Below are 20,458 nucleotides of genomic sequence, written 5' to 3'. Positions count from 1 at the left end.
CAGGCAACATCCACACCACCTGGGAGCTTATTAGAAATAAGGCTCTTGGCTGCAAGAGGTGGTGGCTCATGCCTATAGGTTTCTGGGGTTGGAGTGTAGCTCAGGGGCAGAGCATTGGGCTATAGATCAAGAGGTCCCCAGTTCAAATCTGGGTGCCCCCTGTATGTTGGCTTTTAGAATTTCCAGGCTCTAACCCACTGGGAGGAGGAGGGAGGCAGAGGCAGGATCCCTTCCAGTAGATGCTCAAGTTTAAATGCCCCCTGGAGTCGCAGTCGGTCGCCCTAGCCACCTAACAGGTGCCCATATGTATGGTATATTCAGATAAGTATGATTTGGAGAATACACGGGATGCTAAAAGTCATTTACATTATGTGCTTTGGGGAACTATTTACTTACTGATTAACAAATTTGTTTTAGTATTTGGATAGACGTACAACATAGTTCTAATCAATAGCTATTTTCAAAGGTACTTGCAGAGAAAAAGGAGATGCTACCATAATGAAATATTTTCTTATAGTAAATTAGGTCTATCACAAAAATAATTCAGTTTATTTGCATATCTATGACTTTTTTTTTTTTTTTTTTACAAATTCAGCTTTTATATCAATTGGTAGAATATCACAGCTTGCTTGGATGTACTTGTGAGTTATGTGTACACCACCACTGGTTCCAATGACATTTCTGCTTAATTTTCTTGGGATTTACTAAAGATTTCCTTGCTGAGAACATTGTTTTGATCACAATGCTGTGCTCCTAAAATTGCATTCTTGCATTACTACTGCAAAAACAGTTCTACCCTCAATATTGAACTTTTACACTGAGTGAAACAGCATTTGCAATAATGTCTTGACAAAATTATCTTCCAAAAGCTTTGCTTTGATTCCATGAACTGGATACCAGGACGACAGGCCTCAAAGCATGATTGTCCCCATACAGGATTGTCCCCAATAACAGACTTACCTTCACTCCCCTTAACGAGGGCTTTGTAGTTCCCAACTGCCTCAGTCACCAACCTAGGGGGTCATTATTCCTCATGGTGGTGTTTTCCTCCGGAAAAGCTCGTGTGCCTTGGCTGGGGAGGAGGTGATCAGGAAGGGGAGGGGAGCGGACAGGTGGGCAGCCCAGGCTCCGAGTGAGCTCTGAGACTGAGATTCTGGGGCAGAAATCAAAACCTTGCGGTCTTCATCCTGCCCTTTGTCAACCACCCGATCCTGCACAGGCAGGCCTGAGTCTCTTTTCAGGTGGGCAGCGTGGAGGACACAGCTACATCAGTGTTTTTCAGTGGTCCTTGATCTCTCCTAAGCATTTCTCTATGCGTATTTTAATAACAATCTTCACGTTTAATATAGTCACGCTCTGGCTTTCTTGGGTGGCTGCTTATAATCAAGAGCTGTTTCTAGCTACGCAGTGCCTGGGTGTGCCTGCACCAGTGTGTTTATGCCGCAGTTATGCTGCAGTTGTCACAACGCAGCGCTTTAATACCCGTGATGGCAAAAGCACAGAAGCCGATGTCTGTCCCTAAGAGAGGTTCGTGCTGTGAGAGACCACGTGATGGGGGAGTGTTTGTTCTCAGAGGTGGTTTCCGAGATGCACAGGGACCAGCAGGGCTTCACGGGCGCGTACAGCCTCACACGCACATTGCAAAGCGCCCGACAGTTCTAGCAAGACAATTTCATCTGGCTGTTAATCGGAATGTTATTAGATTTGCGACTTTGCTTGCATTGATTTCTAAAATAATTTTGTCTTTATAGTGTATGAAACTGCAAGTACAAGGCATTTATATCTAGTTTTGTGTATGTATTTGTATTAACACTATAATAAACCAAAATTAAGTTAACCCTGGGGCTCTAAGAGAAGTGTTTCCCTTTTAAAGGTGTACAAGAAACTGGTAAAGAGGTGATGTGGTAGCAGGGTGACAGGGATGGAATGGAGTCTTAATTTCTCTGTGTGCTATTTTGTGCATTTCCAGTTCTGAGCCATGCAAAAGCATTACTCATACAAAAGCTAATTAACGCACACTTCTAGAAAACCTCGGTTCAAGCCTTCTGACTTCTAGAAGCCTCTGTTGGGTCTTCTCAAGGCACTGGGTCAGGTGGCCTTCTCTGCTGCTCTGGGAAACCCAATCATATACAGGGGGTGGGCAGGCAGGGGACAGTGTTTGCAACAGAGCAGAGAGGGGGCTGGTCCGCTGGAGGCAGCTGAGGCAGGATAATGAGGTGGCTGTTTATCTCGTTTAACTCTTCGTGATTTGGGACAGGTTGCTTCAATTCCCTGTGTCATTTCATCGATGGTGGTGGTGGTAGTGGTGATGATGGCACTATCACAAATAATTTTTAAAATTATATATATGAAACTCTTAGAACAGTTCATCGAGTACATTATAAGTATTGAAAAACATTAGGTATTATAGCGATGGTAGGGGTCTTGAGTGTGGCTACCAAAGTGAGAAGTGCTAAGGAAGCCAACTTAGTTGCAGAAGGGGGTATAGCTCAGGGGCAGGGTATCTGACTGCAGATCAAGAGGTTCCCCAGTTCAAATCTGGGTGCCCTCTAAAATTATTCCTAAACCTCTCTTTAACCCTGCTGTACCTCCTGGCAATGTTACCACAAACATCAGCTGGAAACCCTGCTCACTCCCTTCATGGCATTAAAGGCTCCTGGGCACTTTTGAGTTTTTGTTACCCCATTACTTTTGGGGCTGGTTTTCTTTCTATAAATAGAATTATTTATAATTCTATTAATAATCCTATTTAATTATGTTATAATTATACTCTGGCAAGGAATGCCATTTATATATATATATATAATTTAATTAGATGAAAAGAAAGATATAATACAGTGTGTATATTCTACCATTTGTGTTTACAGAAAAAGCAGGGGGAAATATGCATTAATAATGCACATCTACATATCTATGGAAGAACAAATACATAAATGGTTAACATGTGTGGGTTTCCTCCAGTGATGAGAATGGAGGCTTGGGAGAGGAATGAGAGTGAGAATTTTCACTGCACACTCTTTTGTTCCTTTTGGATGTTGTGTCATGTGAATTATGTAACTTCAATATTTGTTGTTTTTTTTGTTTTGTTTTGTTTTTTTGTTTTTTTTTTTGAGACAGAGTCTCGCTTTGTTGCCCAGGCTAGAGTGAGTGCCGTGGTGTCAGCCTCGCTCACAGCAACCTCAAACTCCTGGGCTCAAGCGATCCTCCTGCCTCAGCCTCCCGAGTAGCTGGGACTACAGGCATTCGCCACCATGCCCGGCTAATTTTTTGTATATATTAGTTGGCCAATTAATTTCTTTCTATTTATAGTAGAGACGGGGTCTCGCTCTTGCTCAGGCTGGTTTCGAACTCCTGACCTCGAGCAATCCGCCCGCCTCGGCCTCCCAGAGAGCTAGGATTACAGGCGTGAGCCACCGCGCCCGGCCAAACTTCAATATTTGTTTTTAAAATATGCAATTTAAAATTTAAAAGTAAATCTAATTAGTTCTCACCTACCAAGACTGTTGGATCTAGGTAGAAAGTACCTCTACTTTTGTGTATGTTTGAAATTTCCCATAATAAAAAGTTTTCAAAAATCCCTTTCTCATAGACACACAAGGGCTGTCCAGAAAGTATCCAGCCATTGTCAATATAACGAGAACAGGCTCCATGGCTGGATACTTTCCGGACATCCGTCATCTAACAGAGGGGACTGTGCTCTTCAATTAAAAATGCTATCTTCATTTTGAGGTTCTGATTTAGTTTTGCATTGTACATTAATAAACTTTGTATTGGCATTGGGGTGTGGGGGGACTTTTCTTATTTCTCTGAGCATCGTGGAGATTGGCTAACCTTTCCAAAAGGAACACTGCTGGAAAACAAGGGGAAACGAAGCCACTCATAGACCAGTTCACTAGCATCACGAGCAACACAGGCCGGGCGACAAATGTCTGGATGCTTAGCTACTCTGCTGTTTGGCCTGGGGGTTCCTGCCTCAGGCATGGGCTTCAGGGTTCATCTTGCGCAGAGATTTTAAAAACGGAACAGTGCTTACCCCCAGCTTCACTACAGACCTTCCCACTTTTGTTTATACTTGGGATGGTGACACTCCTGATAAAGCCTCCTAAAGATAATATCACCCCATGAAAGCGAAACTAGAATCAGCGGGAAATGGCCGGGACTGGCGTCAGCGGAAGTGACCCGCAGAGCCGTGTTTACGGGAAGCGCCCGCAGTGCCGTCTTCAGGCCGGAATGCCGTCTGCTCAACGGCGCCGTGACCCCACGGCCTGGAGTTGTGGGTGGTGAGCCGATATCCCCAAATATTTCGAAGGGAAGTCACGCAGTAAGGAATGGGTGGACGTTTTATCCAGCAATGCCATGCAAAGAACCCTTTTTACCTTGCGTTTTAGAATTCTTGCAATGTGATAACACATTTTGGTTCTAGAGTTGTTAGAACGTTTGGGTTACTGACTCTCTTTAAGCTTTAGTTTCCTCATCTGTAAATTGGGGATAATAATGGCACCTACGTCATGGGGTCAAGTAAGAGGAGATGATGGAAAGCAAGTGGTGCCCTGCAAGAGCGTCCTGGGAAGGAGGGAGGGTGCTGTGGGGCTGGAGGGGAGACGGGAGACCAGGTTGGAAGCCAGGTCGTCCCATGGTCCGGGTGTGGTGGGGCTGTGGCGAGAGACAAGAAGCAGGGCTTTCTGACCCCATCCTCTCTCCCCCATCCAGTCAGGTGGGTCTTCAAGACCAGGGAAGGAGGGACCCCTTAGAATGCAAACCGTCAGGACTCAGCTTTTAAATTTCAACAGTCTTAGTGCTGGGGAACTTCAAATAAAAGTTGGCATGCAAGTCACCATCTGTCCCAGCACGGGACGGCCTGAGGAGGAGACGGAGTGAGGCCTGGCAAGGGTCCTGAGGCAGCAGGACACGAGAATGTCCCATGCTCACGCGTGGTCAGGATGACCAAATGCCCAGCCCCAGCCCACGGCTGTGGCACTCCTGAAAGCTGCTTCAGAATTTAGGAAATGGTGGGGGCATCCCAGAGTTGAGTCACTAAATCTCTGCCACCCAGAGGGTGGGACCCAAAATAGAAATCAAGTTGTGTTGTCAAAGAATACGGTTACATATCCTTTATCCCTCAATTTGTGAACTAAGATTTGGACACATTTAGCAGATCACAGGGCCAAAACGCTGGCAGTGACAATGGATGCACAGGTCCAGGAGACCAAATGACAGGATGATCTGCTAGGAGTGAGTAAGGAGCCGCTGAGGTTCTCAGCGTGGTGTTCTGGCCTCTGTGCGAGGTACAATACTTAGGAACAAGGATGAGTCATCATAATGCTCCACGGCCTGACAAAATAGCGTCAAGAGCATTCGGTTCCCTTTGCTCTGATTGCAGTCTCACCAAGCAGCCTTCTGATGGCTAATCTGGTTTCCCAAGTAACAAAAAGTGCTTTCTGGCTTATTGTGTGCCAGTCTTTGGCAGTCTAGTTAGGGAGGTCTTGAGAGCCAGGTCAAGTCAAGTTGCATCTGCGAGTTCAGGAGTCCGGTGCTACAAATTTGAGGCCCAAGCTCCACACCTGAACAACCACATCGAGGTTCTGCCAGTTCAGGGTTTCCGGATGCCTTTCTGAAGCCAATTATTAGCACTTGGGTGAGAGGCATGTTGAACGTTTTAGCCCAGCAAGTGCCGTGGTGGTGGGGGTGTGTGAAGGAGAGGGCCCGTCTGAACCACTGCAGGTTGAGTTACCGGCGAGGATCACTGTTGTGAACCGCTTAACTGGGCAGTATCCTTGGACCCTGATATTTTCACTTTTAGGAATCAATCCTAGCGATAAAATCTGAGAAGTGGGCAAAAATGTGTGTTTGTGTTTGTCAGAGTGTTGTTTATAACACTCTCTTCCCACTTGTTCTTGCTGGGCAAAACCCAGCAACTTTTATTTCGAGTCCCCCAGCACTAAGACTGTTGAAATTTAAAAGCTGAGCACTGACAGTTTGCATTCTAAGGTGTCCCTCCTTTCCTGGTCTTGAAGACCCACCTGACTGGATGGGGGAGAGAAGATGGGGGCAGAAAACCCTGCTTCTTGTCTCTCATCATGGCCCCACCACACCCAGACCATGGGACGACCTGGCTTCCAACCTGGTCTCCCGTCTCCCCTCCAGACCCCTGGGATAAACCCCTGGGATAAACCCAGTAGCACACTTGTTCTGGAAGAAGACTCACTCATGTGCATGTTGCTGGAGAAAAGAAAATCACACAGACCTGGCATGTTAGTTTGCTGGGGCTGCCCTTGCAAAGCGCACAGACTGGAGGGCTCACACAACAGGAGTTTATTTTCCCTAAGTCCTGGAGGCTACAGTCTGAGATCTGGATGTTGGCAGGGTTGGTTCCTTCTGACGCCACCTCCCTGGCTTGCAGATGGCCGTCTTCGCATGGTGGATGGACAGGTTGTTTGTACTCACTGTTTTTACGTCCCTCCCTCCTATTTTCTCCCTAACTTACTCTAACTTAACGCTCTTTTCTTAACACTCCACCGAGACTGCTCATGTCAAAGTCACCAGTGGCTTCCATGCTGCCAAATCCAATGGTCAAATTCTCCCTCATCTCCCTTCATTCCCCGGCAGTACCCAGCCCCCTGACTTCCTCTTGAGCACTTTGTTCTTTCAGCTTCCATGACAACGTATTGCTCTTGTTTTTTCCTCCTACCTCTCCGTCTGATCCTCAGCCTCTTCTGCTGTGTTCCTGCCCATCCGTCCTCTAAGTCCGAGGGCTCCAGGTGTGTGTCCCCAGCCGCCTAGCCATCCGCTTCCTACCCCTGAGGAATCTCATCCAGCCTCTGCACAGACGGCGCCCGGGGTTGGGCCGCAGGGTCGGCCACACTGGCTTTCCTCGTGTTCTGACATCCCTGGTTTCAACCTCAGGCCTTTGACGTGCGGGGTTCCCCTTGCATTGGCTGCTCTCCCCGATTATTTCCTGGGCTGGTTCCTTTTCCTTGTTCAGGGGCAATCCTATTGAGGGGAGCCTTCCCTGACCAGTGTGTGTAAGATCGGCTGCCTCTGCTGTCCGCCGAGTCTATATCACATTGCCCCACTTTGTCTTTTCGTTTTGTCCATTTTTCTACTTCAATGGGTTTAACTGTTCTGGTTTTTGTTGCTGTCCCTGCTGCTGTTGCTGTTTGCCTTTTTTGAGTTGGACCATTAACTCATTAACGTTCAGGCTTTTTTCTTTTCTAATATAAATACTTATGATAATAAATCTCCTTCCAAGAACCTCTTTAGATCCATTCCATGCATTTTGTTTGTTTGTTTGTTTGTTTGTTTGTTTGTTTATTTTTTGAGACAGAGTCTCACTTTGTTGCCCAGGCTAGAGTGAGTGCCCTGGCGTCAGCCTAGCTCACAGCAACCTCAAACTCTTGGGCTCAAGCAATCCTGCTGCCTCAGCCTCCCTAGTAGCTGGGACTATGCACCACCATGCCCGGCTAATTTTTTCTATATAAGTTGGCCAATTAATTTCTTTCTATTTATAGTAGAGACGGGGTCTTGCTCTTGCTCAGGCTGGTTTTGAACTCCTGACCTCGAGGAATCTGCCCGCCTTGGCCTCCCAGAGTGCTAGGATTATAGGCGTGAGCCACTGCACCTGGCCTAAATATAAGATTTTTTAGAAGTTATTTGTTACAAATCTCTACCTTTACTGCATTTTATCACAGAATGAGGTTTGTAGTATGCTAATTCTTTGTAATTTGTTAAAATTAGACATGTAACATGGTCAATTTCTATAAGTGTTCTAATTTGTGCTTGAAAAATATGCAATCATTTATTGGGTACAGCATTATATATATTATGTATATAACATATATGTCTATTAAATTAAGGTTATAATTTGGTCAAATCTTTCAAATCCTCATTTTTTGTTTGCTTAAATTATCAATTACTGAGAAAGCTATGTTAAAATCTCTCTGTATAATTTATTGTTAAAGCAAGTCTTTATTTGTCTTTACCTTGTTAATGCCTGAATTATTAGCATATAGTTATTAATTAAAATGAATTATTTTATTAATCTTGTATTCAGTTGATGATTATTTAGACTAGCTGATTATTCTTTGCTCACTTCCTTATTTTCTATCATTCATTCCTTCTGTATACAGTTTTCTCTTTTCCAAAGAATTTTTTTTTTTTTTGAGACAGAGTCTCGCTTTGTTGCCCAGGCTAGAGTGAGTGCTGTGGCATCAGCCTAGCTCACAGCAACCTCAAACTCCTGGGCTCAAGCGATCCTCCTGCCTCAGCCTCCACAGTAGCTGGGACTACAGGCATGCTCCACCATGCCCGGCTAATTTTTTCTATATATATTAGTTGGCCAATTAATTTATTTCTATTTATAGTAGAGATGGGGTCTCGCTCTTGCTCAGGCTGGTTTCGAACTCCTGACCTCAAGCAATCCACCCACCTTGGCCTCCCAGAGTGCTAGGATGACAGGTGTGAGCACTGCACCCGGCTCCAAAAAATATTTTTAAAAATTTACTTTAGTGAGGGTTTGCTGATGGCAAATTCTCTTCATTATTATCAACAAAAGGCTCTTCTCATTATTACTGAACAATCGTTTAACTAGTAGTCAGGGTTCTCCAGAGAAGCAGAACCAATAGGATATGTGTTGATAAATATAGATAAATAGAAAACATGCATACATACATCCTAGATAGATGGATCAACAGAGATAGACTGATCTATCTATCTATGGAGATTTACTTTAAGGAGTTAGTTCATGAAATTATGGAAGCTGACAAGTTCTGCAATCTACAAGGCAAGCTGGCAAGCTTAATAACCCAGGAGAGCCAATGGTTTAGTTTCAGCCCAAGTCCAAAGGCCAGCAGGCTTTAGATCCAGGAAAAGCCATTGTTTTACTTTGAGTCCAATTTGGGAGAAAGCCAATGGCCTAGTTTGAAGGCAGTTGGGCAGGAGGACTCTCCTCTCTTACTTAGAGGAGAGTCAGTTTTTTGTTCTATTCAGGTATTCAACTGGTTGGATTAGGCCTGCCCACATTAGGAAGAGCAATCTCCTTTACTCAGTCTACCCATTTAAATGTTGATCTCATCCAAAAACATTCTCACAGACATCCCCAGAATAATGTTTGGCAAAATATCTGGGCACTCGGTGGCCCATTCAAGTTGACACAAAAAATTAATCATCACTGCTAGGTATAATAGTCTGGGTTGAAAGTGTTATTTTTTCCCCCCAACACATCAAAGAGAATATTCCACTGCCTTCTGGCTTCTATTGTTATGTTCAGAAGTCTGCTGTCATTCTAACACATCCCTATGATGTGGTCTCTTTGTCTTTCTGGTTGGTTTTGAGACTTTTTGTCTTTGTTGTTCTACAATTTCACTGTGATGTACCTAGGTATAGATTTCTTTTTGTTCGTTTTTCTTGAGCTATGTTGTGTTTTGTGAATCTAAAGATTTATGTCCTTTATCAATTCTAGAAAATTCTCTACCACTATCACTTTAAATATTGTCTGTCTTCTGTTTCTCTAGTCTCTCCTTCTGGAAATTCGATTAAACATGATTTAAATCATTCTATGCCCATATTTCTTACCTTGTCTCTCATGTTTTCTATTGCTTTATTTCTAATCTTATAGTTCTTAATTGCTTCTTCAGCTGTGTCTTTTCTGTTGTTTAATCCAGTCACTGAGTTTTACATTCCAATTAATACATATTTTGTTTCTAGAATTTCTCTTTTTCAAATCTGATTTGTCTTTTTATTTCTTTTTTCTTTTCTTTTCTTTTTTTTTTTGAGACAGAGTCTCACTCTGTTGCCCAGGCTAGAGTGTCATGGTGTCAGCCAAGCTCACAGCAACCTCAAACTCCTGGGCTCAAGCAATCCTTCTGCCTCAGCCTCCAAGTAGCTGGAACTACAGGCATGTGCCACCATCCCCGGCTAATTTTTTTTTCTATATATTTTTAGTTGGCCAATTAATTTCTTTCTATTTTTAGTACAGATGGGGTCTTGCTCTTGCTCAAGCTGGTTTCAAACTCCTGACCTTGAACGATCCTCCCACTTCGGCCTCCCAGAGAGCTAGGATTATAGGGTGAGCCACCGTACCTGGCCTGATTTATCTTTTTAAATAAACTCTCAATCTATACTCATGTTTTTATTTTATTTCTTTAATAAATTGAAAAATGTTTATAATCTGTACCATTGAGTTTTTTGTTTTGTTTTTATTAAGAGACACTGTTTTATTCTGTTGCAGAGGCTGATCTTCCTGGGTAGCTAGGATTACAGGCATGTATCACCATGTCCATCTAATTTTTAAACTTTTTGTACAGACATGGCCTCACTATGTTGCCCAGGCTAGTCTCGAACTCCTGGCCTCAAGCAATCCTTCCACCTCAGCCTCCCAAAGTGCTGTATTACAGGCATGAGTCACCACATCCGGCTTTACCATTGACTTCTAAATAGACTTTTGACACATTGACTGCCTTGTGAGTTGTATTTAACTCAGGCTAGTTTTGACTCTGGGCCTTGTGAAGCAAAACCCTACAGTTGGTTCATGAAAATCTTACTTGTTGATGTTCTTATTGTTACAATTAACAGTCACAATTTAATTCTAAAAATGTGGATTGTGTTGCTTATAACTCACATACAGAAAGCAACAAGAAATAACAAATTAGAAAGGATCATTTTGTTTTAATAAAACACCATGGCCCCAGGGAAAAAATTTTTTTCTAGTGTGGCAGTCAATGTGTTTAATTTTTTTTTTTTTTTTTTTGAGACAGAGTCTCGCTTTGTTGCCCAGGCTAGAGTGAGTGCCGTGGTATCAGCCTAGCTCACAGCAACCTCAAACTCCTGGGCTCAGCGATCCTACTGCCTCAGCCTCCCGAGTAGCTGGGACTACAGGCATGCGCCACCATGCCCGGCTAATTTTTTGCATATATATTTTTAGTTGGTCAATTAATTTCTTTCTATTTCTTGCTCAGGCTGGTTTCGAACTCCTGACCTTGAGCGATCCGCCCGCCTCGGCCTTCCAAAGTGCTAGGATTACAGGCGTGAGCCACGGCGCCCGGCCTAATGTGTTTAATTTTAAAAACAACTTTAGATTTACGAAAAAAGTATGAAGATAGTACAAACAGTTCCTATATATCTCTACCCAGTTTCCTCTATTATTATTATTAACATCTTGCATTGGTTTAGTGCATTCGTTTGTCACAATTAATAAGCCAATATTGATACATTAATATTAAGTAAAATCCTTATTTGGTTTACGATGGTTTTTATCTAATATCCTTTTTCTGTTCCAGAATTCCATTTGGGATATTATATGGATATTAGGATATTATATTACGTTTAGTTGCCATGTCTCCTTAGACTAGTCTTGGCTGTGACAGTTTCTCAAACTTTCCTTGTATTTGATGTCCTTGACAGTTTCTGGTCAGATATTTTGTAGAATGTTCTTCAACTTGTATTTACCTAGTATTTTTCTTATGATTAGAGTGGAATTATGAGTTTGGGGGAGGAAAGGCACAGAGGTAAAGAGGCATTCTCATTATGTTATAGCAAGGGGTACATCTTAATCAACATGACACCGCCACTGATGTTAACCTTTATTACCTGGCTGAGGTAGTATTTGTTAGGTTTCTCCACTGTAAAGTTACTATTTTTTTCCTTTCCATATTGTACTCTTTCCACTATGTGCTGCTCACACTTGAAGGAGTTAAGTTACATAATTTTATACATGTGTCTACATAAATTATTTGGAATTCTTCTACATGGGAGATTTGTCTGTTTTCCCGTACTCATTCATTCATTCATTAATTATATTAGTATAGATTTATGAATATTTTATACTTTAGGTTACAATCCAATGATGCTTTATTTTATTGCTCAAATTCTTCTGGCTTTGGCCATTTGGAGCTCTTTCAGTTGCCTCGTATGTTGCTATTACATATCTCCCCATCATTGTGGGATTTTAGAGTACCTCTTGCCTTCTGGCACTACATAATCTTCAGTCTTACAATCAGCTTTATTTCAAGGTGCCCTGGTTCCTTTTATTGAAAAATGGTGTTATTATAATAGAAACCAAGATCTGGGTGCTAGGTGTGTATCCACTGATTTTATTATCTGAAATTCTTATGGATCTAATTGTGCTCTTTGCTGACTCTGCTGAGCTTTGGTCCTGCTGAATTGTTTCCATATGTGTTTTGTAATTTTGGATTGTCAGTTCCTATTTGGGGACCCTCTGTCTTTGGGAATTGTACGCAGCAGGGTTCAGGGAATGCCCTTCCAGAGAGGCTTTGTGTTCTGACAGACACCATGGATCTAATGCTGGCTTGGGATCATTTTGTTCCTGCTGTTAAAGTCTTAGTTTGAGGTTACCAGGACCACATAGGTAGTACAGATTCAAACTCCAAATGCACATGGGGAAAGATCTCTTATTATAGACTCTCAGGTGGGACTTTTTCTCCCAAAGGCTGGGCTGAGATGAAGCTCCACTGTCAACCCCCTGTGGAGGTGTATTGTTTTTTCTGGTCCTCTTTTTTTTCCTACTGCAAAATAAAAGATCTGGCTTTATGTAGAGGCCTCAGTTCCAGCTCCATATTTTGTCTCCTGATCATTAAAACCCAAGTCCTTCAGATACTGAGATGAGCGATGCTCCCCCCGATCCTCAGCAGTGTGTTACCACGCAGGCTTTCAGAGTCTTCTCTTTTTGACTCCTGGAGATTTCCTTGCAAGAAAAGGATATTTGATAATCTTTAGAATTTCACTTTTTCTTTTAAAGCAAGACAGTTTTCAGATGAATACTAGTCCTCTGCCTTATCACTATTAAGCTCCATTTTCTTTTCTTTTTCTTTTCTTTTTTTGAGACAGTCTTGTTCAGTTGCCCAAGCTAGAGTACCATGACATCAGCCTAGCTCACAACCTCAAACTCCTGGGCTCAAGTGATCCTCCTGCCTCAGCCTCCCGGGTAGCTGGGACTACAGGCATGCGCCATCATGCCCGGTTTTAGTATCAGGGTTATGCTCACCTTCTAAAATGAGTTAGGAAGAATTCTTCCCACTTCCACTTTGGGAATAGTTTGAGAATAATTGGTATTAATTCTTCTTTAAAGTTTTGGTAGAATTCAGCGGTGAGGCCATCCAGTCCTGGACTTTCTTTGTTGCGAGACACTTTATTACTGATTTTATTACTGGTTCAATCTCATTACTTGTCATTGGTCTGTTCAGGTTTTCTATTTCTTCTTTTTTCTTTTCTTTGACACAGTCTCATTTTGTTGCCCAAGCTAGATTGAGTACCGTGGCATCAACCTAGCTCACAGCAACCTCAAACTCCTGGGCTCAAGCAATCCTCCTGCCTCAGCCTCTTGAGTAGCTGGGACTACAGGGATGCACCACCATGCCTGGCTAATTTTTTCTTTATATATTAGTTGTCCAATTAATTTCTTTCTATTTATAGTAGAGATGGGGGTCTCGCTCTTGCATAGGCTGGTTTCACACACCTGACCCCAAGCAATCCACCCGCCTCGGCCTCGCAGAGTGCTAGGATTACAGGTGTGAGCCACCACACCTGGCCTCTATTTCTTCTAGTTTAGTCTTGGTAGGTTGTATGTGTCCAGTAATTTATCCATTTTCTCTAGGTTTTTGAATGTATTGGCATATAGTTTGTTCATGGTAGTTTCTAATGCTCCTTTGTATTTCTGTGGTATCTATTGTCACATCTCCATTTTCATTTTTTATTTTATTTGGATCTTCCTCTTTTTTCTTAGTCTAGCTAATTGTTTGTTGATATTATCTTTTCAGAAAACCAGCTTTTTATTTTGTTGATATTTTGTATTTTTAGTCTCAATTTCATTTATTTCAGCTAATTTTTTTTTTTGAGAAAGGATCTAGCTTTGTCACCCAGTCTAGAGTGCAGTGGCATAATCATAGCACACGGCAACCCCAAACTGCTGGGCTCAAGTGATCCTCCTGCCTCAGCCTCCCGAGTAGCTGGGACTACAGGCCTACATCACCGTGCCCAGCTAATTTTTAAATTTTTTGTAGAGATGAGGTCTTGCTATTGTACAAGCTGGTCTCAAATTCCTGGCCTCAACCAATCCTCTTGTCTCAGCCTCCTGAAGTACTAGGATTAATAGGTGTGAGCCTCCACACCTGCTATGATCTTTATTTCCTTCCTTCTACTAATTTTGGGTTTGGCTTGTTCTTGCTTTTCTATTTCCTTGAGATTCATCATTAGGTTGTTTATTTGAGATCTTTCTAGTTTTTTAGTGTAGGCATTTATTATTATAAACTTGCCTCTCAATACTGCTTTTGCTATGCCCCATAGGTTTTGGTATGCTGTATTTCTATTTTCATTTGTTTCAAGGAATTTTTTAATATCATTCTTAATTTCTTCCTTCACCAATTGGTCACTCAGGGCCATGTTGTTTAATTTCCATGTGTTTGTATAGTTTCAAATGCTCCTCTTATTATTGATTTATAGTTTTATTCCATTGTGACCAAATAAGATACTTGGTATTATTTTAATTTTTTGAAAAATTTTTTCAGACTTGCTTTGTGTTTTAACATATGGTCATTCTGGAGAATGCTCCTTGTGCTGATGAAAAGAATGTATTTTGCAGCTGCTGGGTAAATGTTCTGTAAATGTCTCTTAGGTTCAGGGGGGACTTTGCAGTCTCAAGGCCACATGTGGCCATCCAGATCCCCAAGTGCAGCCCCTCAACCAAATCCAAACTTCACAGAACAAATTCCTTTATTAAAAGGATTTGTTCTATAAAATTTGGATTAAGTCAAAAGGCCACACTCAAGGATCCAAAAGGCCACATGTGGCCCCAAGGCCACAGGTTCCCCATCCCTGGATGATTGGTCCAATGCAGTGGAATGTTGAAGTCCCCAACTATTATTGTATTGGGGTCTATCTCTGTCTTTAGATATACTAATATTTGCTTTATGTATCTGGGTGTCCTGGTGTTGGGTGCATATATATTTAGAATCATTATACTATCTTGCTGAATTTATCTCTTTATTATTATGTAATGTCCTTCTTTGTCTCTTTTTACAGCTTTTAACTTATTTTGTCTGATAAAGTATAGCTATTCATATTCTCTTTTGGTTTCCCTTTGCATGGAATATCTTTTCCCACCCCTTCACTTTCACCCTATGTGTGTCTTTACAGGTGAGGTGAGTTTCTTGTAGGCAGCATATAGTTGGGTCTTGCTTTTTTATCAAATCATCCAGTTTATATCTTTTAAATGGGGGCTTTAATCTGTTTATATTCAGGATTAATAGGTGAGAACTTACTCTTGTCATTTTATTGATTTCTGGGTGTTTTGTATGTCCTTTATTCCTTATCTCTTTGTTGAAGTTCTCATTCAAATCATGAATTGTTTTCCTGATTTCATTGAATTATCTATCTGTATCCTCTTGTATCTCACTGAGATTCCTTAAGATTATTACTTTGAATTCTTTTTTAAATTTTAAATTAAATTTAAAATTCTTAAAATTATATATTTATTAGTAGAGATGGGGTCTCACTCTTGCTCAGGCTGGTCTTGAACTTGAGCTCAAATGAGTCTCCCACCTCCGCCTCCCAGAGTGCTAGGATTACAGGCATGAGCCACAACGCCTGGTCTACTTTGAATTTTTTTTCTTGCATTTCATGTACTTCCTTATGATTGAGGTCTGTTAATGGAGAATTATTGTGTTGCTTTGGTGGTGTCATTTTTCCTTTTTCATATTTGATGCATCTCTACATTAATTTCTGTACATCTGGTGGAAAAGGTTTCATAGGGAAAGACTTATTCACCTGAATAGGCCTTGGGGTGTTGGTTCAATGAGGTGCATTGGCCTTGGTGGATGTAGTAGTGTAGTCTCTGTGCAGTTTCTCCAGCTTTAATCCACACTAGTGACATTTGTGAGTGTCTCAGTGGCCTAAGCTTGACAGCGTTTGTGGCAGTGGTCACACAACTTTGACAGGGGTCTCACCAGACTGTTTCTCAGGTCAGGGGCACGTGCATGCACACAGTGGGTCAGACAAATTGGGGCTGGGTTTTGGCTACAGGGCTGTTTCTCTAACTCCAACTAGAAGCACATGCACACAGTTGTTTGGCTGGCTTGGGGACATTCCTGCCAGGAGCAGCCCATGGGGCTGTTTCTGAGATACAGGACACAGCCACACAGCTGCTCAACCTGTTTGGGGGAGTGTTTACTAAAGGTGGACCATGGGCTGTTTCTGAGCCTCTGGACATGGTCGTATGGCTTCTCCGCTGACCTGGTGGCCCACAGGGCTGTTTCTCAGGCCTAGGACACAGGTACAGTGCTGTTCAGCTGGCCTGGTGGGCATGCCCACCAGGCAGGAGCAGCCCATAGGACTGTTTATCAGACCCTGGATGCAAGTGCACAGTTGCTCAGTAGACCTGGGGGTGACCTTTGGGGCTATTTCTCAGACCCAGGATGCAGCCACACTCTTTCTTGGCTGATGTTGAGTGCAGGTCTGCTGGGGGTGGCCCATGGGGGTGTTTCTGTGTCCTGGGATGAGGGTACACAACTGCCTGGCCAACTTGGGGGTATGTGTTCCAGGGACAGACCATGAAGCTGCTTCTCAGGCCTGGGTGTGGGTGCAGGTCTCAAGATGGTGCTGTGCTTCAGCAGCTTGGCTCATAGGGAATGGATGGCGGGTGAGTGGAGAGTGCACACTTTGTGCTCCTAATCCAGAGCAATGCAGCTGCGTGAATTCATGGCAGCTCTCCAAACCGGGCTCAGGGTTTGTGAGGACTGCAAGATTCTTCTGTAGTAAGGACCATAGTATTTGCAGTGGCAATCGGGGCTAGTGGAGTTCTTCTGCTTACCTTTTCCCTGCAATGGGATGTCCCTCCTATCTCCAGGCTGAACTGGTCCATGCAGGGCAGATGGAGCTGCAGAAGACAGGTGCCTCCATGCTGCCCTCCTGGACTTCCATTCACCACAGGTGCCTCCCTACTCCCTTCACTGCATTGCAGCACTCTCCCTTCAACCCTCCAGTCAAATCTTAGCTGCTTATCCATCACGTTGATGCCTTCATGTGGGATGGATGGGCACCAGATTTCTCTAGTGAGCCATCTTCTGATGCAACTCCTTGCATTATATTTCTACAGGACAGTGTTGATCTAGACCTCAGTGTGACCTCAGAATATAAGACCAAGATGATGTCGCCAATCAGTAGGGAAAGGGTGGACTGTATAATAAATAGTGCTGGGATGATTGTCTCCTAAACAAATCACATATGATCCCTACCTAACTCCACTAAATAAAATCCAGATGAATTAAGGACTCAAATATGAACCCAAACTTTTGGAAGAAGTTTATACAAAAGAATACACACACACACACACACACACACACACACACACACACTCTTATAGAAAAACTATTCAATGATACTGTTAAAGCATGGTAAGACTCTATTCAGGACTATTACAATAGGTATAGGGACCACTGCAACTGGGTCTTGTAGTGGAGGAGAGAGATTGAGCTTGACTCCAAATATAGCACAGGCAAGTGGGAATTCATAGCCGAGGAGCAAAAAGACCAAAGAGAGACCAAGTCCATCCTCAATACCTTCTTTGAGGGTACGTTTCCTGGTACTCCACTGGTAGCAATTTCTGTATCATCCATGGTCCCTTGGGAGACAAAACACTGCACCAGTTATTTTAACAGAGAATTCAATATAAATAATTGTTTACTGGTGTATCCGTTTGCTAGGGCTGCCTTAGCAAAGTTTCACCAAATGCAACAGGTGTGTCTTCTCTCACAGTTCGTAGGGAACACCAAAGTCAAGGTGTTGTCAAAGCCATGCTCTCTCGAAAGCTCAGGGGACAATCCTCACCTGCCTCTTCCAGCTTCTGGTGCTTGTTGGCATTCTTTGGCTTAGATGTGTCCCTCCAACCTCTGCTGCATCTTCACTGTCTCCTCCCTGTGTCTCTCTCTCCTCTACTTGAAAAGATGCCAGTCACGTTGGATTAAGGGCCCACTCCATCTTAGTATGACCTCATCTTGACTAATTACATCTGCAGCGACCCTATTTCCAAATAAAGTCTTGTTCTGAGGTCCTGGGGGTTAAACTCAGCATATCTTTTAGCGGGATGACAGGATTAGAGAACTGTGTGGGCAAAGAGGGAAGGCTAAGTGTCATGTATGTGGTGGCTTCAAGAAGCAGCTGTCACCCTGGGCTGGGGGAACATATAGAAGAGGTTGAACTTGTTAAAATCTTAGGCGCTTGAGGAATATCTCTGGGGATCAGGGACCCAGGCCCCTAAGGAGGTGCTAATGTCTGGGAGAAGTGAAGATGTTGCTGGTCCTGTGATGCTGCCGGCTAATGACTGTTGCTTCTGGACTGAACTGTCACTGCCAGGTGACACACACAGGAGCCAAAAGCTTCTCCCTCCTCTGAGCTTCCTGGAGCCCTATTGGCAGGCCCAGCCAGGAAGCTGGCAAAGGGGAGAAGTGTGGTTTGCAGAGCCCCTGACCCAGCATCACGGAGCAGAGCACACAAGCGTGGACTTAGGGCTTAGACACAATCACATCTTCGATCATTTCTTCAGAGGGCTCATTTCAGCAGATAAAAGGATGGACTATATGGAGATTTGGGGCAACAGGAGAGAAGGTCAGCCTGCATCCTAGGCTGTGGCTCTGTGGGGAGAGCTATAACCCAGCATCCAGAAAATGTGGGTTCTACCTTGGAGTTGTTGTGGGGTTGGCCAGGCCATTGCACATTTTGAGTCTCTTTTCAGGTGCTCAGCACGAAACCCACAATATAGATGTCTCTATAGATCCTTCCAGCTAGCAGAGAGAATGATCCTTAGGTCACTGCCCTTTCCCAAGGACTGAGGATGGAGAGGTGGCAGAGGTGTGGGATATGGGAACCTGCTGCTTCCACTAAGGCAGGAAGATGAGTTAGCAGTAAAGCAGGCCTGGCAACTCAGAATCCCATCTGGGACAGCAGCTCTGGGTGTGGCTACACAGGGAAAGGCTTTTTATTGGACCTCACTAACACAGCAGGGGGTATAGCTCAGGGGTAGAGCATTTGACTGCAGATCAAGAGGTCCCCAGTTCAAATCTGGGTGCCCCCTAGCATTTTGGTCACTAAAGATAGAAAAGGAGTTCCAATTTCCTCTCCCTTTACTGAGTCCACTTTCTTCTGGCAAAGGCTAAAATCAGAGGACATTCTTTCCTCCCTGAGTTGATGTATTTCACTCAGCTCCCATTCCTCTGATCTTCCCTCTCTCCCTGCCCTGGGCTCTGGGCTCTGCAATGTGTACTTTGGAAGGGTAAGAACTAGGCCCTTTTTGGAATATTTAGGGTTTTTTACATGTAAGATTGTATCATCCATGAACAGAGATACATTTATTTTTTCCTTTCCAATTTGGATGACTTTTTTTTTCTTGCCTAATTGCTCTGGCAAAAAATTTTCAGTTCTACATTGAATAAAAGTGGTGAAAGAAGGCATCCTTGCCTTGGTTCTGATCTTACCGAAAAAGCTTTCAGTCTTTCACCATTGAATATGATGTTTGATATGGTTTTCCATATATGGTTTTTATTGTATTGAGGTAGTTTCCTCCTATTCCTAGCTTGTCGAATATTTTTATCATGGAATTGTGTTGAATTTTGTTGAATACTTTTTCTGCATCAATTTAGAGGAGCATGTGGGGGGGGTTGCCCGTCATTCTGTTAATGTAATATGTTATGTTGATCAATTTTCATATATTGAACCATCCTTGCATTCCAATAATAAATTCCACTTGGTTATCGTGTATAATTCTTTTAATATGCTACTGAATTTGGCTTGCTAGTATTTTGTTGAGGACTTTTACATCAACGTGCACAAGGGATATTGGTATGTAGTTTTCTTTCTTTTAGTGTCTTTGTCTGGCTTTGGTATCAGGGTAATGCTGGGCTCATAGATTGATTTAAAAAGTTTTCCCTCCTTTTCAATTTTTTGGAAAAGTTTGAGAAGGATTGGTGTTAGTTGTTCTTTTTTTGTTTTAGACAGAACACTCACTCTGTTGCCCAGGCTTGATTGCCATGGCATCAGCCTTGCTCACAGCAACCTTAAACTCCTGGGCTCAAGCGATCCTTTTGCCTCAGCCTCCCGAGTAGCTGGGCCTATGTCCCAGCCCGTGGGACCTTCTGTTACTTGTGGGGGTCAAGGGGGACCGTGCCTGAAAGAGATGGGTGAGAGAAAGGAACGAGACCAAGCAAAGGGTTGTCAAGGTCTACTTTACTTGGATTCTTTGTAGGTTTTATAAGCATACAGAAACAACGAAGTAGAAACAGAAAAATAGAGTGGGGTGATGATGAGGCTTGGGTTTGGGCTAATTAGCCCCAACCAGCGTCTTTATCAGTATCGAGGCTGTTTGTGACTGATTACTCAACCCCAACCTGGCAGGTGGTCAGGAACAATTGCAGGTAGCACACCCTGGAGCATTTCGCGGTCAGCACGTCATGGAACGCAT

The 20,458-nt window shown here is 43.1% G+C and overlaps 1 non-coding gene across 1 annotated transcript; it reads left to right on the top strand.

Moving 5' to 3' along the window:
* The first annotated feature begins 19,003 nt into the window (after window positions 1-19,003).
* TRNAC-GCA (transfer RNA cysteine (anticodon GCA)) lies at window positions 19,004-19,075 on the top strand. The gene has a single exon. It is a non-coding gene; the product is annotated as a tRNA-Cys (tRNA).
* Window positions 19,076-20,458: the final 1,383 nt, after the last annotated feature.

This window comes from Microcebus murinus, chromosome 9, assembly GCF_040939455.1.
Source record: "Microcebus murinus isolate Inina chromosome 9, M.murinus_Inina_mat1.0, whole genome shotgun sequence".
NCBI classification, from domain to species: domain Eukaryota; kingdom Metazoa; phylum Chordata; class Mammalia; order Primates; family Cheirogaleidae; genus Microcebus; species Microcebus murinus.
The sequence above is the reverse complement of the archived record's forward strand: the minus strand, read 5'-3'. Positions and strand labels throughout refer to the sequence as shown.